This window comes from Varanus komodoensis, unplaced genomic scaffold (assembly GCF_004798865.1).
Source record: "Varanus komodoensis strain SLA01 unplaced genomic scaffold, ASM479886v1 scaffold77, whole genome shotgun sequence".
NCBI lineage: Eukaryota > Metazoa > Chordata > Lepidosauria > Squamata > Varanidae > Varanus > Varanus komodoensis.
Genome location: NW_025336442.1, coordinates 1786718 through 1796800, shown reverse-complemented (window position 1 = coordinate 1796800; position 10083 = coordinate 1786718). Strand labels below are relative to the sequence as shown.

At 54.4% G+C, this 10083-nt stretch overlaps 1 pseudogene; it reads left to right on the top strand.

Annotated features, from left to right (window-relative positions):
- Positions 1-542: 542 nt before the first annotated feature.
- Positions 543-649, top strand: LOC123035231 (annotated as a pseudogene).
- Positions 650-10083: the final 9434 nt, after the last annotated feature.

The window sequence follows — 10083 nt, the reverse complement described above, 5'->3', positions numbered from 1 at the left end:
ATTAAAAGCTCGACCGTGACAGCTGCCACTCGGACCAGCTTCCCAGGGTCAAGCCGGGGCCCTTGAGACTGCATGGCAAGAGCTGCTCTAGAGCGCGATAACTATTTGGGAGAGCTTATGCCAAGCCTCGGCATGAGGGGCACTTCCTCTTGCTGCGAACATCGTGTCCGGAGGAAGATTGCATGCGCTTTGTGCATTGGCTGAGAGCAGGGGTGTAGTGGAGCTGAGGCTCACGGGGACACTGACCCTGCACCTCTTGAGCAGCAGGGCTGCCTGCCACCCATCTCGGACTTCTGGGTTCCCCCTGGGCCGAGCTGTGGGAATGCTCTGCGGAGCTTCTGTGGACTGGTGCTCTGCCTGTCTCAGAAAGCAAGCTGAGAGGAAGCCCACCGACGCTCATGGCAACCCTCTTCTGCATCATGTCTCACTGGAGGAGGCCATCTTGTGGAGATTGCCACTCTTTTCTTTTTCTTCTGGTGGCTTAAAAGCCTAGAGATATTTAACATTTTAGGGGAGAAACAGTGTCCTTTTAATGTGCAATTGTGATGTATGAAAAAAGAGAAGCTTCACATCCTCCTTGATAAGAATGCAGGAGGTCCCTGTGACCTGCATGAGATGCTGCTTATTTCATGACATCCGACCTGTTTTTGAGAGGTGGTGTGGTGTAGTGGTTAGAGCATTGGACTGGATTTGGGGTTTTAGTCTCTGCTTGGCTATGAAGCTCACCGGGTGACCTTGGGCCAGTCATTGACTCTCTGCCTAACCTACATCACAGGGTTGTTGTGAGGATACCTTGGGGGGGATCATGTGAGCAGCACTGGGCTCCTGGCAGAGGAAAAGGTGGGATATAAATATATAATGAAAAGAATAGATACAAATTTTTCCTAGGCCATGGCTGATTGACAGGGTGGGTGCAGGGCCAGCTTCCCCTGGTGCTGCGATGCGCAATTCTCAGCCGCAGGGAGATGCATGCCCGGGGCATCGCATCTTGCGGCCCGAACTTAATGGAAACTGCAGACATAGGAAGCCTCCAAAGAGCATGGAAGGCCAGCAGCTGAGCAGAGAGATGCGCAGCAAATGCAAGCCCACTAGCCACCCATGCGAGCCCAGCACTCACGCTTTGCGAGCGCCTCTAACGCACGGAAAGACGGGGCTCCCGCACAGCGGAGGTCTCCTGGGGAGCGTGCGAGGCCCCTCGCCTCAGCCCGGCATGTGCTGGGAATGCGTTCCCTGCAGGGCTTCCTACGGCTCCTTGTTCTTAGGAGGCTGGGGGTGATGGTGCACCAGGGGAGTGCAGAATCCGGCCCCTTCCTGACCCAAGGCTGCACAGTTCTGTGGATCGATGGTGAAGAGGTGCTTTCATTTTCTTCCGGCGTTTCGCTGATGGATGGAAAAATCAATGTCCCACAGAAAGGAGAGCTCAGACAGAGGAGGCTGGGTAAGAACAGAGGCAGGGAGGAGGAGGAGGAGGAGGAAGGTTTGTGTGCAGGGAGGAAATATGGAGAGAGAAGGGCCGGCTTTCACCTGGCATTGCCATTCCGTCTCCCACCTGCTGCCAATTCAGAAGGGTGTGTGGACACGTGAAGCTCTAAGTATTCACACACACCAAGAAATCTGCACCCCAAAAACCTTTTCTCCTTGTTACTTTCACTTTTGTTCATTCATAAGTTGATTCTATCCTGTTGATACATCAGTGAGAGATATTCCTGAATAACCTACATGAGAAGTCACATTTAAGCTGGTTAAAAGCCATGCTTTGACATATTATTCCTCAAAATACAAATTATACATGGGTCTTCTCTTGAAATATGCATTTTTGTCCATCTTTATCCCCCTTGCAGCGTTTTTCAAAGGGCTGGAATGCGATTGGAATGGCAAAATGCAATGAGCAGGGCAGAAAAAGCTCCAGAAGGTGAGGATTTTAGAAATGGGTATGATGCATGGGGAATTGGCCCTCTTTTAGGGTTAGGGTGGAAATCCAGGGTAGGGTTAGGGCTGGGAAAACTAAGGTGCTCTTGATGTTTCTGAGGGCTGGGACACGATTGGAATGGCAAAATGCAATGAGCTGGGCAGAAAAAACTCTGGAAGGTGAGGATTTTAGAAATGGGTATGAGGCTCACCTCGTGCAAATTTGTCCTTGGTTATGTGGCCCTGTATGCAAGGCAGAACACTGATCTCTTAGGGATCTGAAATGATTCCGTTGTGTTATCAGTACAAACAGTGATCTCACCCCATTTATTTGGAGTATTTTCAACCTGTTCTTTAATCAGAACAGCCCCCACAGTGCCTTACCAGTACCAGGACTGAGGCAGCCTGTGCCCTCAGCCTTGCTATCCAAAAGGCATGACACACAAGGAAAAGGCAGTGGGGAGGCAGGAGGAAAAAGCAAGTACAGGGACCAGGTTTGAAAGTTCTTGTCACGACCCGCTGGGATGAAAACTGGGATGCACAGTTCTCAATTTCGTTTTCTCTTAGTTTTTCCAATCAAGTTTGGTCCATCCTAAACTTTTTTTTTCTTTTAAGTTTGCATTAAAAATTCTATGAATTCTTGTGCTCATTTCCCCCTATGGCTTGTGCTTTTGGATGCAGTTTTGTATAATATTGGCATGTTTTGAAAGCATTTTTCTTGGTGTATGGCATTTGGGAACATATATTTCTTGTTCATTTCTACTTTCTTGTAACATGCAGTTCAGACCCAGTTTTTGACTGGAGAACTCTGTTGCAAACTTCTGAAAAGAACAAATTTTGAAGGACAGTTGAATTTGAACACAAGCCTGGTGAATTTCTCCTAATACATGTATTTTTGTGGACAATATTGCCTAGGAAAAGAATCACCATCACCATCAGGTTGTAAGCCCTGTTCCATAATGAGGCATTTTTGAAAGCATTTTAACCTGCATTTTTGTGGGTTATTTTTGATCAAAAACGCCATTACAAAATGTTGAGAAGCGCAGCTTCTAAGGACAACAAGCTATGATTGCATAAATGCATTTTGGCTTGCATGTTGGCTTGAAGGTATGAAATTGGGAAAGTTTGACGGACACACTCGGCTCCAATGGCCACGGGAGGTTTATCTACTCGGGGTTCCAGCCTGAACCTTAAAGGAGGGTCCGACCCCATTTCTTCTCACAGGCACCTTCTCTTTGGTCTTCTCCAAGCAGCGAAAGTTGTGCCTCTTGAATCTGACTGGGGGGGAAATGGGTTCCTTTCCTTTCTGATAAGAATCTGCCCCACTCTGCAAGGTTCTTCATATTTAAAAATCCAAATATGGGGGGAAAGGACTCTGACAGAATCAACCATCCTTGTTAATAATGGCCAAGTAGGCTGTGCGTGGGATGGGGGGGGGCGTGTTAAAGCCCCAGGACTGGTAGCCTTCGGCCGCCTTCGCCATGAATGTGTCGAGCCCCCACTTTAAAGCCATCGGAGTTGGGGGCCATCACTCCTTTCGTGGCAGCCACTGTCGAATTTAAGTGTGCATTGTCTGAAAAAGCCCGTCCTTTGCCCTCTCTGAAGCGCGCACCAATAAGGCTTCATGGGAGGGCAGCACTGGAGCCCAACCCTTGTGAGAGAGGGAGAGAAATGGGTCTGAACGCAACTGAAAGGCGCTGGAGCCCCTGCCGGATCAGAACAGAGGTCCATCTAGACCTAAGAAGGAGCTCCCTATCCAGTTTCCCTGCACGCTGCACCATCTCGGACACCCCCCATGCCCCCCGCTGCCCGCTTTTTCTCCATGCTACACAGTCCCAGCTGTTGTACCGTTCCTTCGTAACACAGATGCTCTGGTCCCTGGATCGTTCTGGGTGCTTTTTTATGCCCTTCTCCGGACCCTGCTGCATCCCGTGCTCAGGTGTGTGAGCCCGGACCGGGCTGTCCAGCGCGGTGTGCTGAGGGCATCTTAGACCGGAAGCCCCCTCAGCAGTGGCCCGTGGGGCCCGTGGCAGCACTAGGTCGCCGGTGTGGCCCACTGGATCCTGAGGGCCCGAGGTGGGAAGGTTGCCTTGCGTGGTGCCGCTTGGGAGGCAGAGATGCCGCCGCCGCCGAGGGCTAAGCCGGCGAGGTGGCTGTGCTCTGGGCTGGACTTCCACCCAGCCTGCTCTCTTTTCCCCGTTTCTCGAGCTGTCTGTGCATATCACTTCCTTTCACTAGAGGCTGCTCACCTCATTCTTTGCCTCATTTTGATGCCGCTAGCTCCTTTGGGCAGGACTGGAACCAGCCAGAGAGAGGAACTGCCAGGGAGCCGAGCTGCCACACCTCCCGCGGCCGAAACTGGGATGTGCTCGGCCCGGGTCGGCCGGATCTGTCCGGGTGGCAAGCGGCCTCCCGCCCTGGTACAGCCTCTCCTTCGGAAGAGGCGCTGAGATCCTTTTCTGTCATGCAGACGTGTCCCTGATTGAATCGGGGTGAGCCTGAAACTCGGGCAGTGGGGAAAATGGAAGCAAAAACCTTGGAGTGAAAAGTCGGGTGCCCAGTGAGTTTCGCTTCCAACCTGCTCACGGCAGCCCTCTCAGAGACTGCGTGGCCCGAAGCAAAGCTACTCGTTAGAGTCTGGACCTTTCCAGAGTGTGTGATGCTGTGCTCAGCCCTGATGAAAATGCACTTTGCAGAATGAAATATATTTCCAAGTGCACCCTCGGAGAGGAAATCCGTTCTGAAATGCCTGTATTGTGAAGAAAGGTATTCCAAAAGATTTCATATGAATTTGAATGCGGATTTTCAAAAACTCCTCCCGAAGTTATCCATGTGTTTGCTTATAATACCTTCTATGCGACTGAGAACATCCAAATCACTCAGCAGTTCATATTTAAAATGAGATAACATGCCAGGGAGCCTTACTGGCTAATAGGGTAGGATAAAAAGCCAATAAACAAACAAACAAACAAATTGCAACCTCCTGATTCAGAAACCAGATAAAAATAAATAATTACATGACATTTAAAAACATCACACCTCCATAATAAAATAGGAGAATCGCGGAGCTCCTTGCTCAGCCGCAAACTGTGTGTGCACAGAGCTGCTTTGAGGGCTACAATTTCTGCTACTCAAACCGCACATGAGAGAGTTCCAAGAATTGGGTGCCACCCCTGGGAAAGCCTGCTTATTATGGGATGTTGCCGTTTCCTGGTGACCTTTTATAGGTCATGACAAGGCCAGGAAGTTCTCCTCAGAACATCAGCAGTTCTCTGGGTCTGTGTTAGGGAAGATAATCGGCTAGATAATTCATTAATATGGAAATGGGCCTATGGGTGAAATGGACAGAGTCCAAAAGTAGACAGAAAACAGGGAGAAACGGGGGTGTTTCAGCTCAGAAAGGCAGTGGGGAAGGGGAGACTCGACAAAGGCATACGAAATTGTGTGTGGGGCAGAAAAAGTGGACAGAGAGATAATTTTCTGTGCCTCTCATCCTGCGAGAACCTAGCAGGGTCATTCCATGAAGCTGAACCCGGGCAGATCCAGGGCAGCCAGAAGGAAGACCCGTTTCACACGGCATGCGGTCCAGCCCGGGAATTCCCTCCCGCACAGTGTCACGGTGGCCACCCGTTTGGACGTCTTCAGAAGGGGCTCAGGCACATTTGTGAAGGATGAGGCTTGCAAGGGCCACTAGTCCTCATGGCTCCATGCCAGCATCAGTATCACAAGCAGTGCCACTACATACACCAACTGCTGGGGAACATGGGTGGGAATGCTTCCGATTTGCTCTAGAGATCTGTTACGGATGTTCATTTGGCTCACAGAGTCCTTGAGTTGGAAGACCCATTTCGTTGGAAGGAGTCCAACCCTCTGTTCAGAGCAGGATCCAGCTCCAAGCATCCCTGGCAGAGGTCTGCCTGGTCGCTGCTTGAACCCCTGTCCCTAGTCCATGGCCTGGCTGCTCTGAGAGCTCAGAAGCCTTTTCTGACGTTCAGCCGACTTCTCCCTTCCTGTAGCTTGCCCCGGTTCGAAGCCCTCTTCTCGGTGACTCCTCCTCTTCCCCTGCCTGGGGAAAATCACTGGCTGCTTGGAGGGGAGGGTGTGATGGCCGGCAAGGAAGCACTCCTGCACTGGGATCTTAGGTGCCCCCCCCCGATTTGCATGGACCTGTCCAGGTGGCGCATTCATGAACAAAGGAACGAGGACCAAGTCCTGAAGGGCAGGAGGTGGATCAAACATCGTTCAGGTCTTCAGGGGGTGTCCAAACGTCCTCACTTTGGGAGCCAAGTGGGCCCCTGTGATGCAGGGCGTCTGCAACTTGAGTTTCACGTTCCACGTCCATAAATCGGGCCCTGCACCAGCCAGACTTCCGACGGGGCGGGACAAAAGGGCACTCGTCAGATTTCAGAGAACAGCGGAGTCTTGCTGGGCACCGCGATCGAGGTCCAGCTTCACTCGTAAATTGACAGCCTGCAAGGAACCCCAGGTGACCTCTAGTGTCCTGCTCTCCCTTTAACCCTGACAGCAGCCCTGCAAGGTGGGCTAGGCTGAGTCGGGGGCTGGCTCAGAGTCAGTCGCTGAGCTTCATGGCCACGTGGACACTGGAGCCCAGCTGCCCCGGGTGCCGGCGCGATGCGTGCGGCTGCTGCAGTTGGGGTCTGGCACCCACGACTGCGCCACTCCGGGCCAGAGCCGCCCAGCACCCAGGGGCCAGGTGCAAAGCCCAGCAAGGGGGCGCTTCTGTGCGAGCAGGCTGAGCTTTTCCCTGCCATGTGTGGGCCTGAGCGGCCATGAAATATCCCACAGCCGTCCGTCCCTGCCCTGGTCACAGTTTTCTTGAGTGCCTTGGAGAGCGAAAGCTGCAGCTGGGCCCTCTCTTCTCTCGGAAAATCTGACTCATTCCTCCAACAAGACAAGGAAAGGAGCCAGCCAGGGGCTAAAGGAGGGCGTTCCATTAAACAGATGTTCTGACATGTTGAGAAGAACTTTTTTGGAGACTCATGTGCTGGTGGAGGCGGGGTGGGGCTCGGAGCACTTCTGCAGGCCTCCTGCTCGGAAGGCAGGCGTGGGTAAGGAATAACTCCAGGGGACAGCAGGGCCCGCGCATTCCCGCTTCCTCACTCTGAGCACCCCCAGCTCCGAGCCAGAGCATTCCTCCTCCTCAGTCCCATTTCAGAGCCACACCCCAAAAGTCTCCCACATTTTTTGGGGGTCAAGCACACGCAATCTGATGGAGCCGAAATTGCTTTGGAAAATTAATTCAGTGCTGAAAAAAAGAATTCAGGGTGATTCTCATGAGCTGAGTTTGAGTTCCATGGGCTTACAAGTGAAGTAGCTGAGGAGTGCCTGTGAGTGTCCTTTTTTCATCATACAGTCCTCTTTCCAGCAGCCTGCAGCCTCCCAATCTGCCCACGCTCTGCTTAAGGCCCAGTGGAAGCCATCACAATCAAAAAATGCAGGCAGCCAGGGAGGCTGCAGATTGTGAGAGAAAGAAGACGCATACTTGGCTGCCGAGAAAGGTGAGCCCTGAAAAGAGATAGCGCAACATTACGGCACCTGGGAGACCGGGGAGGGCACAGGACCCTCTGCCTGGGCCCAGGAGGATGCCAAGCACTGAGGGGCCAGACGCTGGCACGGCGCAAGGTCTGCCACCTGCAAGATGCTTCCAAGGCTCATCATCCTCCCAGTTCTGCAGGGTGTCTGCCTGTGCTCACTTCGGGGTGAGCTGACCCTGGGGGAGGGGGGGTGCGGAGGGCCTTTCTGTTTGCTTTGCGTCTGATGGCTTTCCCCCAGCCTTCTGCCTCTAGGATGGGCCTCAGGTTGTCCATGTAAAAATGCGCGGGGAATAGGCGCAGGCAGCTTGTGTGTGTGTGTGTGTGTGTGTGTGTGTGTGTGTGTGTGTGTGTGTCTTTTCAGGGGGTGTTCAGCATGCAGCAGCTGCACAGTGCAGGGCTGGGGGAGCAACCGGCTGATGGGTGGTCTGGGGAGGGGGCTGGGCAAGAGGGAGGGGATGTGGCCCCCGGAGGAGCCGGCAGGGCAGGTTGTCTCCCCAGGCGGGTGTGTTTGGAATGCAGTCCCAGGGTCTGCTGCCCTTGTGGTCCCAGGAGAGCCAGACAGTGCAAGGAGGAGGAGGGGAGCAGTAACCACTAGCCTGCGTGCTGCACAGAACCTCCTTATTCAAGGGCAGGCTAGCTGGGAATACGAGCTCAGCTGCTGGAGAGGAATGGGAGGATGGGGCAGGTGCTCCCAGCCCCTTGCTTGGTCTGCCCAGAGGGGACTTGGAGGCTGCCCTGAGAATTGGGAAGCGCCCACCTCAGTCCTCTGCAGAGCTTGCCCCTCCATGCTGTGAATGGCAAGTGAGAGAGGGAGACCCCTCGGAGTGCAGCCCCGGGGAGGTGGGGCTGGGGCACATGGTCCCGGGGGTGGGCGGCCCTCGCCTTAAGACCCCCTCCCCCTCCCACTGCGGCAGTGGAAGAGCCGGCAGCGCTGTGGGCACTCGGGCCGCCGTGCTCCAGGAGTGGGTGAGCCCAGGGAATGCAGGCTTCCTCCAGGGTGGCCCTCAGCAGTGGGAGCGAGGAAGGCTCCTGCCGGAGGGCCTGGAGGACGGCCGCTGCCAGGCTTGGGGCAGGCCTACCTGGAAGGCCTTCTCGGCCCCTGTGAGACTCCACCCCCCGCCCCCCATGAAACTCCCTGGGCGATTTTGGGCAGCTCACGGACTCCCAGCCTGATCTACCTCACAGGGCCGTTGTTGTGAGCAGAAATCGGAGAGGGGGCTTATGGAAGCTGCCCGGGGAGGGGAAAAAAGGTGCGATCGCAAGATAAGGAATAAAACAGGGGAAGATGCTTGAATACCAGCAAAGATGCAAACCCAGAGCTTGAACGCCTGGTTGTGGGCCCGGATGGATGGATCCATCTGTTCCATTTTCTCCCCCACCTGAATTTTTTTGAGCCGCAAGTTCGTTTCAGCCCCGCTATGGAGAACGTTGTGAATCTGGTAACTCTGGGTCAACACCAAATTCTCCATGCCTACAATGAGGAAGGGCACGGCACCTGGCATTTGAGATTAAGCACTGTGGGGATCAACATTTGCTTTAATTTCAGCTGGGAACTTATAGCAGCCTCTGAAAAAGGAACTAAAGCAGGTTCGTGTTTCCAAGCATGCAGGCCCGGCTCCCTCCTCCTCGAAATTTGGCACACTAATAGCATTGTAATTCATTTGCATCTGAGATGGGGGGAAGATGAGTGCCCGCGGTTGTTATGGCAACCGCCTCCTGAACCCTGGCGCCGAGAGCTGCTGAGCGCAGCCGGGGAGATCCAGAGATGCGGAGTGAGTTCTTCGGGCTTTGGCAGCTCCCGGGCCAACCGCGTTTCTTCCAGGGCGGGGGAGCCGCCTGCCAGCAAGCCAAGCCAGCGGCCCTCAAGGCAGAGGGCCGCTTCGAACCCCCACTGAAAGCATGTGGGTCGTGGAAGGACCGATCTGGGCAAAGAGGGGCCCGGCCGATGATTCCTCTCCTTATGCCAGGGAAGGGGGCGCCTGGTCCTTTAGACGGGCCGCTGCTGTTCCAAGGCTACTGGCAGGGCTTTCGCTTTTGCTCCCACGTCAAGCTTCTGCTCCCACCTGTGCATGTGGGCAGCGCGCTGGAGGGCCCCTGGGCACGACACCTGCAGGGGCCTCTTCCACCTGCACCGCTCACCTGCTCCTCCTCGCGGCGCCTCCTTGCTGGGCAGAGACCCCCGAGCCTGCTGGCTGGGGCTTCTCTTGCGCCGCAGCTCCACTCTTGCCCTGTTTGGAGTGAGGGCGGCCCGCCGGTTGCCCACCTGAAGAGGAGGGGGAGCCATTGCAGGGCTCCGAGTCTGTGGGGCAGATGCCTGGCCATGCCGCCTCCTGGGCCGAGGCTTAATTTTCCTGGGGACACAGAAGGAGAACTCATCCCGTTCTCCAACCAGAAGCTGGACGTCACCCCAGCTGGGCAGTCTCTACCTGTGGCCACCCTAAACAACGGTCTGGCTTTTCCCCCCAATTACATCCCTCTCCCTGCACGTCCTTCCCCATTTAGTGGCCGTGCATATTCGTTCAGCCGCAGCAGCCCGCCCGTTTCATTTTTCATTATGCAACCCACATGCTCCGGCTTTCTGTGTTTTGCGATTTCCTTCATTGTTCTCTTGAATACTTCT